Source organism: Pyrus communis, chromosome 11, assembly GCF_963583255.1.
Source record: "Pyrus communis chromosome 11, drPyrComm1.1, whole genome shotgun sequence".
Taxonomy (NCBI): domain Eukaryota; kingdom Viridiplantae; phylum Streptophyta; class Magnoliopsida; order Rosales; family Rosaceae; genus Pyrus; species Pyrus communis.
In genome coordinates this window covers 21,852,094-21,868,678 of record NC_084813.1, presented here as the reverse complement: position 1 = coordinate 21,868,678, position 16,585 = coordinate 21,852,094, and the positions used below count along the sequence as shown (strand labels likewise).

The 16,585-nt window shown below is 35.7% G+C and overlaps 2 pseudogenes; both read right to left on the bottom strand.

Moving 5' to 3' along the window:
* Window positions 1-10,504: 10,504 nt before the first annotated feature.
* LOC137709209 (uncharacterized) lies at window positions 10,505-12,843 on the bottom strand (annotated as a pseudogene).
* Window positions 11,873-14,275, bottom strand: LOC137708872 (KH domain-containing protein At4g18375-like; annotated as a pseudogene).
* Between the last annotated feature and the right edge of the window lie 2,310 nt (window positions 14,276-16,585).

Sequence of the window (16,585 nt, the reverse complement as noted above, 5' to 3'; positions counted from 1 at the left end):
AGGCGAACAAGTTATTCAAATAATACATAAATGTAAAATTAGGATTTAAATTAAATCAGATAGATGCTCGGTTAAATAAAAAAGTACTCTCGTTGACTGGGTTTAAATCAGAAGACCCCAAGAATGGGGATGATTGGAGGGTGAGCTCAGTATAGAGATACCGCGCGGTAGCTATTGTGTCAACTACAACTACGTACTCAGCCTTTTTGTTCCACATATTTGGCAAAGGTTCTTTAAACCCCTAATATATATTAGGCCTGGTTTGGTATTGAGGTGATTCTGAAAAAAGCTGGTATAAAAAAAAGTTAGGAGCTGTTTTTGTGTTTGGTAAACATTCAGCTTCAGTTTTTTTTCACAATTTTGGATGAAAAAAAGTCAAAAAGCTTTTCTTCAAAGCACGGCAATACCAAACCAATTCTTAGTGTCAAAAGGATTAATAAACTAATTAAAATCAGAAAATCTTCTCTTTTTTTTTATCCGACAGTGATACGTAGAGCTAAAATACGAGTGTCATAGCCATATAAATTTTAATACATACATAATATTATTTCCCAAAATAAGTATTAAATCACATCTTTATCGATTCAAGCTGGACAAGATTATGAAGAATAGATGGTTTGCATTATTTTATGGGAATTTTAACGAAAAGTCTATGGTACTATTCATTTTAACGAAAAATCACATTTTTATACTAAAAAGTCAATCCTGATATTATTCATTTTACCTTTTATTTTGTCCTTATCATTAAAACTCAAAGTTTTCAAACCATTTTCATTAGTTTTCCTTTCTTTTATCCGTGTGATTCAGAAACTTCTAACAATGTTGAAGTGAAAGTAGCAGATGATAGAAAAAGATAAGCAGCTAGGTCATATCTAAGTTTTGGGAAGTTGACAAAGGCCACTCCGAGCTAAACATTTTACAAAAATAATTCAACTAAATTAGTCTGCAGTCCTATCATGTGAATAGGATCCAGAGTTCACATGCTTGCTCATATTAACATGAGAATGAGATGCGCAAGGGTTTTAATCACATATGATGCAGTGAACGGCATTGCCCTTTTTAATTAGTTGGTGGCGACCTCGTGTTCAATGCTTCAACTATGAATAATTTTATTTTATTTATTTTTTTTTTAAAGAACCCTCGACAGTACTAGGATAATTTTTTTGATATCGAAAAAAATGGTACATATAGTTAGGGGAGACATAAATCTAATCCCTCATAATACAAGGAGAAAAGAGGGATATGAAACCAAACCTCTTTAAAGCCGAACCTAAAGGTCTAAACCTGCAAAACAGAACAAGCAACATCACAAGGTTAAGAAAAAATAATAAGAAAGTAAGAAACTTGCGTGCAAAGATGCATATTAATTTAAGAAGCGGAAGCCATGAAAGTCAACATAGCCTGAAAACAAAGCAGCACGAACCAACATGGAATCAAGCCATACAAAGTCGGAGAAGACAAGCTCATGTTAACAAAATTGTTTGCAATCACATTTCCTTTGCGATAAATGTGAGGAGTATAGAAAGCCATCTTCCGAATGCAATTCAAACAAATAGACCAATGCGTACGAATAGGTCAAGAATCATCAACACTAATTGATTGTTGTGAGATCAAAACTATATTTTCAGTGAAAGAGATTTCGCATTGTAAATTGTTTTATTTTAATATTAACAAGACTCATATATTGAGTAATTACACTAATACATTTGAAATAGTTGAGTTCTATTCTTACTTAAAACTAGTTTCCTAGCACGCGTGTCCCTCGCTTAATTAGCTATTAAAATGTATGATTTAGGACAATTAAAGACGAACCTTATACAATATTGTATATTACAGCCATATGCCCGTAATTAAATAATCCTCATGTATGTACATCAAAATTTATGGGAGCACGCACACACATAAAATATAGAAGAGATTATCCGATGACATACAATGATTATAAACCTTTTTCTTCTCTTCTTTTCCCCTTGCACGAGTGGGTCTGGGTGGCTCAAAACTAGTGATTTTCTTCTCTCCCTCCCTCATATAAAGTAGTGTCATGATACGACCAAACTGGGGTCCCTTCCATAAATTAATACGAGCTTTGTGACTTCAAGACAGAGTCAAAACTAGATTATAGGGTTGATGTCTCTTTAATACAGGTGATTAAGCTTTTGCTAATGATTAAAGAATATATAAACAAAGGCATTAGATGTCAAATTATATGCGCCACCATTAATATCACCTCCACTGCCACCACCTCCTTCTTCCCTACCACAACTCTCCTGGCCTCGCATGTTATGCATAACTACTCAATTACATGATAATTAATGAATTTTTTATTTTATAATGAAGTAGTGCTTCTCAATTTAAATGTTATTATGTACCTGACATTTTGTTTAAAAAACATTAAGAAAACTATATTTTTGTACTACATTAGTATGCTACCTGATGTGGCAAGTAATACATGTCATTCAAATAATGAGTTTGTCTTATTAGATATTAGTTGTATGAATCACTTGTCACATCACATACTACACCATTGTAGTCTAATTAATTAGGGTAATGCTAGATAGACAAGTTTTAAATTAAATTTTGTAAATCAAATGATATGTTTGTTGATGATTAGATGATTAGTTAAGTTTTAATTAACGTGCTTATTTTCTATTTGAATATTTAAGGCCGTGAATTTACATAATTGCAATGTTAAAGCTCAGTTCACCAAATTTATGGTGAGCTAAAAGCCATCTCCAAAGCGCAATACTGAAATTCTTACACATAAATTCTCTCGTTTGGGCTCAAAAGTGGTAGGACCTAAAACTTACACGTTTTCTTCATTGCATATCAAAGTTATAATTGAACTTAGATATTAGCATTTTAGTTTGGGGATTTTCTTTTCCTGCGTTGAGTTTTGTATTTCTAGTGCATGGTACCCTAACCAAAATTTGAAAATGGCCCAGACGTACTACTTAAAGTGAATGGAATCTCACTATTGTATTGGACAAAAATGATTAAGTTAGTTGAGCATCCCAAGAAAAATTTTAAATTTTTTTTAAACTAGCAAGTGCATAGCGTTAAAAAAAATTATTTTTGCTACTTAGTTTAACTTTTTATCACTAAGAACACTTTTTATTTTACAAATTTTGAATTTTTTATTTTAACAATTCAAACTTAACCCACTCATTTTCTAAAACTATATTTCTTTCTTTTCTCTTTAATTTGCTCATGGGTCTACTCTTGTGTTTTACTATTTTTTTAATATTTAGCTAATGAATAGTTTCTCTTTAAATTTAAAGAGTGACTGTTCATTTCGTTATAATAGAGACTCTTTTACTAAGTTTTTTGAAGATGTAATTTTTTATTTTTTTTTAAATTTGGCTCATTAAAATAGAATTTAAGTTGTTTTAGAACATCTTTTGGAAATGCTTTAAATAGTATTCATCTCAGTTTGAGCAATAGTAATGATAGATTAGATTATAGAGCATTTCCTAAAAGGGGAAACTTGACATAAGTATAATTTTTTGAGCAAATAGTAGGAATAGTCTACTTTATTAAAATAAGTCCAAGTCCTTAAATTTAATTATTTTAGAGATTTTTATTGGCACTCCAAAAATCACATTTTGCATTCCAAATTTTCTTTAATTAAAAAGGAAAATACACCTGCAAGGAATGTAGAATGAAATTTTTAGAGTGCTAATAATAGTTCCCTTATTTTATTCTCCATAATTATTTTTTTGATGATAAGATTTATTATAAAAATTAATTTTTAAATTAATTATCTCTTTAATTATTTATTTTTATTTTTGTTCTTCTTCCTCTAGCTTTAAACCCCATTTATAGATTTCATTTTTAATTTTATAATCAACTTCTATCACATGTTAGTTGTATTTATCTACCTATATTACAATTTTTTTTTAATAATCAACCTATATCATAGATTAATGTGTCTGCTTGTAGGTATATTATGTTTTTCTACATTTTAGTTAGGTTTCATATCTCGCTTAGAGGTATAATATACATTCATATATTTGTTACTTGAGTTAGGGTCGTATGTTAAGCAGATGGATTTGTGTTATATATTGGTTTTTGTTACAAGATATTAAGTGGATTTTAATTTTAATCTCCAATATTTAAAAAATAAAATGAGTGTAAAAAAAATAAAAGTGGTAGGTAAGATAATACTAGACTTAACCTACTGACGTTGATTTACGTACCCAAATCTAAATGCCCCTTTCGAAAATAGTTTGTAGTTTGGTTCTAGCTATTTTTTTTCCTAGGTCAGATTTCTAGTTCAAGTTTCTAGCCAAGGTTTTCCTCCAATTCAGAGACGGTAGGCAAACTTTACATTTCCCGTTTTCCCCATTGATTAAAATTGGTAGGATTTCTAAGGACAAATCTATCATTTGGAGTCTCCACCTCAAGGATAAAGATACCTATTAACTACCTAAAAAGAATTATGGGATCTTTTACAGCAAGTCCTTCTAGGTAAGGTAATCCATCGAATTAGATACTTATGACGATTATATGAAAGACGAGCCACCTCATAAGTCATGACATTAGTCAGCTTCTAGAGACCTACCTTAACTGTTGACCTTTCAAATTTTCAATTCTATATCATTGACCAACGTTGAAATATCGAGCGATGTAAACCTAAATCAAAAGATAATGATGCCAATCATGTTCCATAATTTTGAACAATGTAAAACCTAAATGCTTACTAATTAATTATCTTGTTTGACTGGAATGCAAGAGAAGATCCAACCCAAATCTCACCGACGAATCTGCTGCATTAGCAAGATTTTGTTTTTGAAGAGGTCAAGATCATCTTATGACTTGGGAATGTTTTGGGTAGACCTTTGCAATGGTTGACATATTTTATAGGGTAGTGTTATCCATACATTCTATTTATTTCTCACACACATTTTTCAATTTTTGACCGTAAGATCAAATGAATTGAAGAATATCAAAGAAAGAAATTAATAAGGGTGTGTGTGAAATGTATAAATAGATGTGTGAATAGCATCACTCTTTTATAATACACAAGCAAGCCATAAGTGGTTATCTAAGTGTGAGGTATATGACTCATTGACTTTCGTAGTATTATTTATGAGAATATTTTTTCTCACAACTTTTAAGTGGTAGTTAAAAGTGGTAATGTTCACTGCATTGATTGTTAGTGAATGAGTTTAAATTTTAAATTTTGCGTAAACCTAAATCAAAATCCTAACACTAATCAATACCACCATTTAAGGATGATAAAAAATGCACTCATATATAGGGAATATTTTGAAAACTACCTAAAAGTTTCAGCTCACCGTTTGAATTTGTGCGGAAACTACCTGAAAAATTGCGCCACCCAGCAACACCCATGTCCAAGTGAAGGACGGGGATTGTCTGCTCTCCAACTTTTGGTGTTCTCCTGTACCTTTCTGTTTGTGTGGTCATGGTTAAGCCACATCAATATTTTATATTACTATTTATTTTTATCTTATTATCTCTATGAAAAAACAATATAAAATGTTGACGTGGCTTAACCGTGACCACACAAAACAGGATGGTACGGAAGGGTACCGGAAGTGGAAGGGCAGACAATCCTTGTCCCCAAGTGAACTGCTCCAAACAGTTGTTTTTTCTTTAATTTTTGGATGGGCTAGCAGTATTCTAAGGGCACCCATATGAATTAAGAAACACGTCAATTGTGATCCCCAAGCATAGCACTAGGAAAAATAATTATCTATAACCCGACAAGAGAAATTCTTGCATACAATGTTGATCTTATGCACGTAACAACACAACATATGGTTAATCACATGATAGAGCCAAATTGTTGCAAGTGAAGTGAAACGCTATATATTTATCGTATGCAACAATTTTCATGGGACATACGTCAATAAAAAGTCAAAACCCTAACTATACACTCGCCAGCAACAGTGAGCCCAAGCACTCTTATAAGAGACAGAGATATATACAGTGCTGAAATTGATTAACATGAGAACCCTATCTTATAAATTGAATGTTCGAGATGGAGCTTTGTCTCGCAACATACACATACTAAGCAAGTATGCAACATGCACAAAAGATGTCGGACCACTTGCGCGAATGAAATACTGTGCATGATGTTCCCTTTGTATTCCTAGGCTTGCAGGCTTCATAGTCATGATTCATGCTAAAACAAAAGTTTGATTGACTGACGGCATATATAGTAGGATTCGCATTTTAGTCAATGGTCTTATGCCATTAAATGATGAGACCATATTGTTCAGATAAATTATAAATGATGGTGAGACAAAGAAAACATCAACTTGTAATGGGGTGGAAATTGAATTGGAAACTATTATTCTATTTCTACCATTAAAAGTTCTATTTTGAATTCTAAATTTTCGAAAAAATTTGAATACATGTACACTATGTTTAGATGAAAGAATAAATTTGGAATTTGGATTAAAGTCGAAATTTATATATTGACATGTACCAAAAAAAATTGAAATTTAGGACCTTCAATTTCCAAGTTTAAATTCTATATAAATAGGTGTCATTTCCCAATTTTTATGATTAAGAGTTTATGTGACATCCCACATCGCCCAGGGGAGTGATCCTTATATGTATAGTCTCATCCCTACCTAGCACGAGGCCTTTTGGGAGCTCACTGGCTTCGGGTTTCGTAGGAACTCCGAAGTTAAGCGAGAAGGGGGCTAGAGCAATCCCATGATGGGTGACCCACTGGGAAGTTGCTCGTGAGTTCCCAAAAACAAAACCGTGAGGGAATGGTAAGCCCAAAATGGACAATATCGTGCTACGGTGGTGGAGCGAGCCCGGGAAGTGATCCGCCCTCGGCCGAGATGTGACAAATTGGTATCAGAGCCTAACCCTGGCCGTGGTGTGCCGACGAGGACGTCGGGCCCCTAAGGGGGGTGGATTGTGACATCCCACATCGCCCAGGGGAGTGATCCTTAAATGTATATTCCCATCCCTACCTAGCACGAGGCCTTTTGGGAGCTCACTGGCTTCGGGTTCCGTAGGAACTCCGAAGTTAAGCGAGAAGGAGGCTTAAGCAATCCCATGATGGGTGACCCACTGGGAAGTTGCTCGTGAGTTCCCAAAAACAAAACCTTGAGGGAATGGTAAGTCCAAAGCGGACAATATCGTGCTACGGTGGTGGAGCGGGCCCGGGAAGTGATCCGCCCCGGACCGGGATGTGACAATTGGTATCAGAGCCTAACCCTGGCCGTGGTGTGCCGACGAGGACGTCAGGCCCCTAAGGGGGGTGGATTGTGACATCCCACATCGCCCAGGGGAGTGATCCTTAAATGTATATTCCCATCCCTACCTAGCACGAGGCTTTTTGGGAGCTCACTGGCTTCGGGTTCCGTAGGAACTCCGAAGTTAAGCGAGAAGGAGGCTTGAGCAATCCCATGATGGGTGACCCACTGGGAAGTTGCTCGTGAGTTCCCAAAAACAAAACCGTGAGGGAATGGTAAGCCCAAAGCGGACAATATCGTGCTACGGTGGTGGAGCGGGCCCGGGAAGTGATCCACCCCGGGCCGGGATGTGACAGTTTAAAAATAACAAATTCCGTATTCAATTCTATTGTTTTCTTAGGTTAATCAATGTGGTCCTTATGGTAGGTTTCTGTAAAAAAAAAAAAATAATAATAATCTATTAGTGTACCCATGTGACACAAAACTATATATAAATCCATTAAAGAATTTTCAGGTGTCTTTGATTTTTCTAGCTCCAACCTAACTTTACCACTTCAAATAAGGAGTTGGGTCAATTTTAGAGACCATTTGTTATAAAAACCTATTTTTTATATTTAATGATACACTTATACTATTTTATTTTGTCTTATATGTATCTATGCTATATACAATCATAGACATACTAGTGCACTATTTTTTTTTTTAAAATAGATACACTAATATATACCAATTACTAAGAAAGAACATTAAATTGTATATACAAAAATTTCAAGAATATCCAAAAACTTGTAAAATGTAAGAATTCCATAATATGTTTTAAAATTTTCTCATTCCAAATTGGTAATAAATTATTCGAAACTATTTGGAATGGAAAATGAAAACTTTGTTTTTAATTTGATCTATCCAAAAATCAGCCATAGCTGAGACTAGGCAGTATTAGAACCGATCATCTTAGTTTCATCCTATATAATTACCACTTTTGGAGATGGAAGATGTCGGATAGTTGTCAAGTTTAACTAATCACCGTTGTTAAGTTCATCAAACATGAAACCTGATAATTAGTTCACTTTAAATGTTCATGTTCGTTCTAGTCCCACCTACTAAACGGGGCCATAAATTCTGCTGGATAAGGAGAAACTTTGCCCATGGGTTTGAGAAAAGACAATTTAGATCTCATGATGGATAAACACTAAATCTCTTGTGTGTTCGTTCAATCAATATATGATGGTGATGACGGTGGTCATGTTAGTGTTCGTAGATATCGATGATTCTATGAGGCCAATTAAACATATATGGATAACATGAAAAAAAAAAAGTGTTCTATGATGGGATTTCATGGGAATGGATGAAGGTGACAAGGCAAACACCAAAAACTTCTCAACAGGGCTCACCACAAGGCACAAATTCCTATACTAAGTGGCCAAGTTGAAGAAGCACTTGACCTTACCGAGGCTGAAAAATTGTACCATGTTGTGCAAACTCTCTTTTCTACTTCTTATCGTGGGGCTTTTGAGGTACTAGGGTTATCTAATTGGGTACTTGATTACTTATGCACGTGTGGAATTAAAAATCTCTCTTATAATTCCAACAAGCAATGGAAGCTTGTACCTTTTTCTGGTACCAGATAGAAGACCACTCCTTATCAAAAGGTCAACCCTAGATTGGAACAAGTGCTACACACCCATGTTTGTAATGCAGTAGTAATGGATGTCGAAAGTTGCCTCACTTGATGGGACTTGCCCACATGCTTTGACAATTTGGCATGTAGTTATGCACTGGTGGCAGCATTTGGATATGCAAGCCCCTGAATTTCTAGATGACTATCTGATTAGGATAATTTTTATATTAAGATGAATAAGTGTGTAGTTGGATGAAATCAAAATACAAAAAATTTTATGAGAGACAAATGACGTGACTAGATACCTCTATTCAAGTTTTTCTTGCGAATTATAGTATAGAAGAAACCATAAATCTTTCAACATTTTATTTCCTTCACTATCACCATCATATATCTCTCATCCATTTCATAAAAGAGAAACATGAGGCATGCTTCTTCTTCATTCAGTTGGCATGGTCCACAATGTTTGGAGAAGTGCATTTCGTTGCAATGAAAAATGGTACATGTCTGCTAATTCAGGTTGGCTTTGAGTCTGAAATCAAGAAATAGGCTTGTATATGATTTTTTATTGTAAAAAATAAACAGTGAAATTATGAGATTATGAACAATAGTTAGGGAAGTGGTTTTTTCATTGACTCGATTATAGCTTCAAATGGATGTTTAGGCCCATCAGTGTGGCTTGCGGGCCAGGAAAAAAGTGTGATTTCATTGCATTTTGTTATTGTTAGCGGATTTTTTCAGAGACTGGATCCCCAAACCAATGTAGTTGCCTTGCAATTACCAGTAATTTTTTTTCTTGTTGGTTTAGAAGATATCTTTTCAGGACGGAGAAGAAATGGTAAAAGCGAGTAAAGAATGGAAAATTCATGAACAAACGATCACCGTCCAAACAGAAAATCCATACATTGGAAGCTCTAATACATTCCTGTTAGTAAAGATGTTTACAATTCCCTGGTGCACATAACAGAAAGTGTTTCCTGGGTCACCAAGAAACTCAATGAAATTTAACATATTGTTTGCTAATTACCCTGTCGGTTTGCTATTAACACCAACAGTTATCTAGAAGCATAATATAAATTAGCCTTTTTAGCCAAAATGGTCATTGAGATTTGCATAACACATCACTTTGGTCTTTGAGATTGAAAATTCATAGAAATGGTCACTAAGATTGTTCACCATCCATTATTTTGGTCATTTCGTTAAAAACTCCGTTAAGTGTCCTGAAGCTCTTGGCCAAAAGTTTGGACAATTTTTAAAGCTTCGTAACTCAATCGTTTCTTAACCAAATTCGACCCATAATATATCAAAATGAAGATAGGAAAGTGTACAACAAGATTATACCTATTTGGAAGTCCAATGGTTGCTAAAGATGGCTAGAAAATAGCCTGAAAGGTGATTGTTCTATGGAAAACTGGAAAACTCACCGAAAACTGGGTAAACTTTAAACGTTCATAACTTCTTCAATACTCAATGAAATTGAGTGATTCAAAAATAAAAATCATACATCTCGACGAGACAAAAAGAATGATACCTTTCTCGACGGCTAAATCGCTTTGGCTGGAAAACGGCTCGAAAACGGCTGTCTTGGTCTCGAGTTAGCCACTTTTGAGTTGTTTTTCAGTTTTCCTGCGGACCAGTAACCTTTCAAGCTATTTTCCGGCCATCTCCAGTAACCATTGGGCCTCCAAATGATATAATCTTGTTCTACACTTTTCTATCTTCATTTTGATATATTATGGGTCAAATTTGGTTAAAAAACGATTGAGTTACGAAGCTTTGAAAATTGCCCAAACTTCTAGCCAAGAGCTCCAGGACACTTAACGGAGTTTTTAACAGAAGGACCAAAATAATGCATGATGGACAATCTCAGGACCAAAGTGATGTGTTATGCAAATCTCAGGGACCATTTTGGCTAAAAAACCTATAAATTATGATAGATTCCCAAATTAGAGCCCGGTAATGGTAGGCGCCTTGTTGCAGACTATAGTTGTGGTAGGCGCCCTAAGGAGCATTCGTGTTTGGGTATGATCCTTGTTGAAAGATCAATTGTTAGAGGCTTTCCTGAGCATTTATTCGGTAGGGGCTGTACAAAGCATTTACTTGATAAGGGCTATGCTGAGGATTGATTCGGTATGGGCTGTGCTGAGGATTGAGTTTGTAGGGGCTATGCTGAGGATTGATTCGGTGTGGGCTGTGCTGAGGATTGATTTGGTATGGGCTGTGCTGAGGATTGAGTTTATAGGGGCTTTGCTGAGGATTCATCTCGTGGTAGGAGACTTGCGGAGCATTTACATAGTGGTAGGAACCAGATAGAGAACTCACATTTTGATCTGCAGAAGCCAAGAATGCCCGAAGGGTATGCTGCATTCAAGTGATCAGAACCACTGATCTCAACAGAATGCTCAGAGCCACCACCGTGGGAGTCTTGGAGCTGCGCCCGTGATACGTCAACCTAAATAGCAATTTCAAAAAGGTAGATGTATAATTTTCTTTGTCAAATCCATTGGTATACTATCATTTCTCTTATCCTACTACTCTAACAAGGTTCTGAAAATATACCTCTCTAATAGTGGAAATGCTGCGCCCTACTATTCCAGGAAAATTGACTGCATTCGTTGGGATCTTACCCTCCATAGCATAGTTGACCTTTGGATAGCTGGAACAACATAAAACAAGCACAAAAATCAGGGTGATAAAATATGAGTATTACTTTGTACACAGGTATGAATACTTCCATACCCAGAAGCAGTTGGAGGAATCTGATAAGTCTTTGGTTGACAAGACCAGATGCGCATAATACATTTTATAATGTATCTAATACTCATACATAAAGGAAGACATCGGTGTTCTGTAATAAATATGAGGTCAAAATGGCAAATATCAGTTGAATCTCATTTGGAGATACCCAATTACTCATTGCTGCAAGCTTCACCTTATGAGAACCATTTCTTGGCATCAACAGAATGCCTCCTTTCACCAGTGCTTCGAGCATGCATAACTTGTAACTTGATAATCATATGATGGGAATTGGGATAATAATCAAGATATCGACAGTGATGCTCATGGTGTCACATATCTAGAAAGTTCAATTTTATTTAAACTCTCAAGTAATTTGTGACCTTTCAGTTAAACAATAAACTCTACATAAAAAATATAAGTACAAAAGAAGAAAAGTTGTCAATCTCATGAAAAGAATCAAATAAAAACTAACTGCAAAACGAAGGCAATCAAATTAATACTCCTCTGAACCAAGATAAACCAAAAAGTTGGCCTGTCATCCTTCGAGTAAACATGATTATCAGCCTGGGTTCTCCTTCTCGTCTCATTTATAACTTATCTCCTTGTCCAAGGAGGCATCCAGCTTTATTTGATGGTTCAAGAATCCTAGTAGTGAATATGCCTTTATCGGAATTCACTTGTTCTGTTCTGAAGCTCAAGAATGTCACAATTGTTTGTGATCTGGGATTCCACAAAGCCTGAAAAAGTATGAGCAAGGTGATCCACTGCTAGCATATTCTTGATCCACAGGGACCAGCAAACAGTTGGTGCACAGTACGTTGTCCATGCAAATAACACTTCTAAGCCAATACGAAAAGAAGTTAAAGACAGGAAATGGCCGTGTATCACAAGATGGCATACCTCAAAAGCAGAGACGGGAATTACACTTTCTTCTCGGTCCTTTGATGCATCCTGAACATGAATTTTGGCTCCTGATTCCAGTTGTAATTGTTTTACATTAAAACCGTCCTTGTCAATAATCCCACCAAATTTCCCAGCTGAACACAAAATTTTCATGAAAACTCAGCTAGAGCTAGAGCTTCACCCCCATGTCCAGGAGGAAAACCATTAAAACCACCTCGGGCAAATCCAGAACGGTTTTCATATCCTCCTGTGGCATTGGCGACATAGTGTGGGAAGGAGCCTGATTAGACAACATTGGATTTCTAGGTGAAAGAAAGGCATAGGAAAGATTGAAGGAGGCTTCTCCTTCCTAGGATTCTGATGCTGTAGATTAGACACTTCATAAAGTGCCCTCTTTGTCATATTTGGTTTTGCAGATATCTCTCACTTTTGTTGGAAGTTATAGGCACCAAAAAACAAATAACAAAGAACTTTTCATGAGAGTTTCATATAAGCATATTTGCTACAAAATCATATGCTTTTACAAATGTAAAAAGAAGACATGAAAAATCTCAATACACCCACAAGTTTCCAGCGGCAGACTTCACTGGCACAAAGTGACTGCATTCATGGACCACTGGACCTTCATTTGTATACATAGACATATTTAGGGTATATATTTTGAGCACCAATAAATTTCCCAATAACAACATACACAGCTGGGAACACATATTAAATTAAAAACAACACAAATCATTTCTAACACAAAAATAAGTTTGAAAAAAATTAACTTTAATCAACAGATGAGCTCATACGACGTCATAAGATTTGCTCTACTTGCTCAATCAAAAGTCTAATGCCATCTACATCATATAAAATCTTCTTTTGGAACATTCTTTCCTATGTTAGAGAACATGCAAGGAGCACAAAAATTGAAAGAGTACCAGCACCAATTCATCAGTTTCCATACCACAAGTTGGAAGCTGATCTGTAGGAAGGACAACCTACCATATTGTTTGGAACTAGAAGTCTTGTGGTGACAACACTGTTCTCGTTGTCATCATCAAATGTAACTCCACCAAAACGATCTTCCTCTACAATCCTGTCATGAACTTTCAAAAGAGCATCCTGGGCAGCACAATGCAGCTCCATTTCATTTCCCTCAGCTAAATTTTCATGGTTATTTTGTTTTCTTGAAATTTTTGTTGGAGAGATATAGATAATAATTACTCTCTCATCTGAGCCAAGAAGAGAATCAGAAACCTTAATCTTTGCCGGGGGTCTCCTCTTAAGGGCTTTGACTATGTTGCTACCCTTCCCAATAACACCACCGATCTTTTTACAAGGGCAGAGAATACGATACACAGTGTTGAGCAATTGATAATCCTCTGAAGGTTGCTTACTGCTTGAATCATTCCACTTTCCTTTCTTGTAGTTGTTGTTACCCCCTCTTCTTTTAAACTGGATATTAGGGCGTTTCTTGAAAAAGTTTCGATTGTTCCCATGCATCATACCCCTCAATACTAAAAACTAATAACTGAAGCGGACTAAATTTTAAGCAAACCTTAATAGCTGGATTAAACAAAACAATAACAAAAGTCGCCATTACTGCGAAAGAGCCGAATGCCATACTAATATTCTCAAGGAATGAAACTGGACTCATCATTTCCAATTTCGAACGGAACACTAAATTAAGCAAAAGCTATTGAATTCAGGGATTGCCAATACAAAAGTTCAATTATACATTGTAAAGCTTGTAGTTAAAAAATGTAACCTTGATCTAGTAAAGTATTTCCAACGAGCGAGCAGCCGTAATTCGTGAGCGTTAGGCTTCGATCCATCGCCCTAGGGTTCCAAAAACCAAACATACTCAGCTCAAATACAAAACTGGAAGCAAAAAGGACACACCTTATGGATAACCAAGCTCATACAATATCAAATTCAAGCATTTTCTTTTCTGGGAACTAACCAAAACAAATAATGCAAGAGAAAAGTTGGAATCTTTAGTTAATTAACGACAGGAAACAATGAATTAGATGGAGGGTGATCGGACAAATGAGAAGAACAAATCACAGGCCAGTCAGTAAAACTGTAAGATTATGGTTTATGGGGAAGTTAATGAAAGGTTTTTACCTTTTTACGTACCAGAGCGCGCGTGCGCGCCCGCGAGAGAGAGAGAGAGAGAATCAGATGTAAAGGGATTGTGGCTACCGCTTGCCGGGCCGACTGGCGGTCCCCATCTTCGGAGAGGAGAGAGATGAATCGAGGTAGTGGAGCGTGAAGTCTTAAAAAGGAGCTGGGCTTCGATCCATTTCGAATTCGTTGGAAATGCCTAACTTAACTTCGACCCATTTCAAATTGGACATGTCACAAGAAGTCTTGTCCATATCCAATTTGATAAAATTCCCGAAATATTCAATGAGTCTTCGTGGGTTTAGATTTTGTAGTATACACAGAATACCAATTGGTACATTACGTGTTATAATATAATGGTAAAGACACGAAAAATGTATATTTATCCAATATCCACTTATACTATGATACATAATATACTGACTTATATTCTGAGTATATAAAAAAATTCCTCCCTTTACGGATGTTAATTCCAAATTCTAATGGAGTTGATCCTCGTGGGATAACTAAAGATTTCAATGTTGAAACCTTAAAATAAAGGATAAAATTCAGTGACAGATCCACTCAAATAAGAGGAAATTGAGGTGTACTCCATCAATTATTTCTTCATCGGCTTCTACAAGTTAGGTTATTATTCTTACAAGGACAACACCAAAACTAGATTTCTTCTCGCTTAAGAAAGCCCCAAGAGCATTTAGCACTGAACTAGTTTGGTATTTTTCATCGTTCCTACATGAAACAATGCAACGGCTATTTGGGTTAATATTTGAACTTTGGGTTGTACACCAATTAAATGAAGGCTTGCCCGAAGCCTAGCATCAGGCTTAGAGCCAAATTGGCGCCTTCTCATTAATGCTGGCCTATGATTTAAATGTCAAGTGATGAGGATTAACCCACAATCAGCTAAAAATCACTTTTCAGTGACAATACAAGTAAAAAGTTGATGACTCACTACCTTTCAATTACTTTTGGGTAAGAGCAAAGCTATAGCAGTCATGCTAATCAGCCTATACAGCGTCCCTCCCCTAGTCTGAAAGACTAAAACGATGAAATCGTTATCTACGTGTGGGTGCTGGAGTTTTTGCTGAAAAATGGGGTTGGAGACTGAGAGGCTCTCGAATTGAAATCGTCGACTCAAATCTAAAAGCTCTGAAGTTGCAAACCAATTACAGAAAACAATAGGCCTTCCTTCCCATTTTAGCTCACCGATTCATCCAGAACCAATTTCATGTAATTTGGCTTTGTTTGTTTTTCTTACAACTTGCATTGTTTGAGTCATTTGATTAATTGGGTTTTATTGTTTCTTTGTTTTGGGTTTCAATGAGTTCAGTTGGAAGAAACTCAAACTTCTCTTACCCAAAAATAAGTCAAATAAGCAAGTGACCCTCTACCACAGCGATGAAGTGGAGTGTTGCTCTTACACCATGACGTGGATTCGAATTTCGTTGGCTCTCTAATCTAACAAATGTATCGTTTGACAAAAAATAAATAAATCAATCAAAGAAATATAAACAGAAGAGAGCAGCACAGAGACAAAATTTGCAGTCAAAATCGTTTTACACCCCTGCAAATCTGTGAGAGATGAGATGTGGGTTATTAGTGGAGGCGAAATAACAGATGTAAAGTGACTAATTTAACCTTGCACATAAGACTCAGAGAAACATATTGACGAGACTTAACATAAATTTTAATTTGGAGCTCAATTCTTAACGATCCTCACTACAATAGTTTATTTCCTAATTTGTTTACTACATGGACTATTTTTCAAATACATATCACTACAAAAATCATTTATCCAATTAAGCCTTTCAAACAAAGAAAAAGCAATTAACGTCATAAATATGTCAAACATCAATTTGGCTTCCAAGTGTTATGAGGCTTTTTTTTTTTTTTTTTTTTTTTTTTCCCTTTTCATTCGTATGGCAAAGTCTTGCATTGTACATTAGTTTAGGTACCGTAGTGTAGTTTTTTTTCTTTTTCTTTTCATTCGTATGGCAAAGTCTTGTATTGTATGTGACATCCCACATCGCTC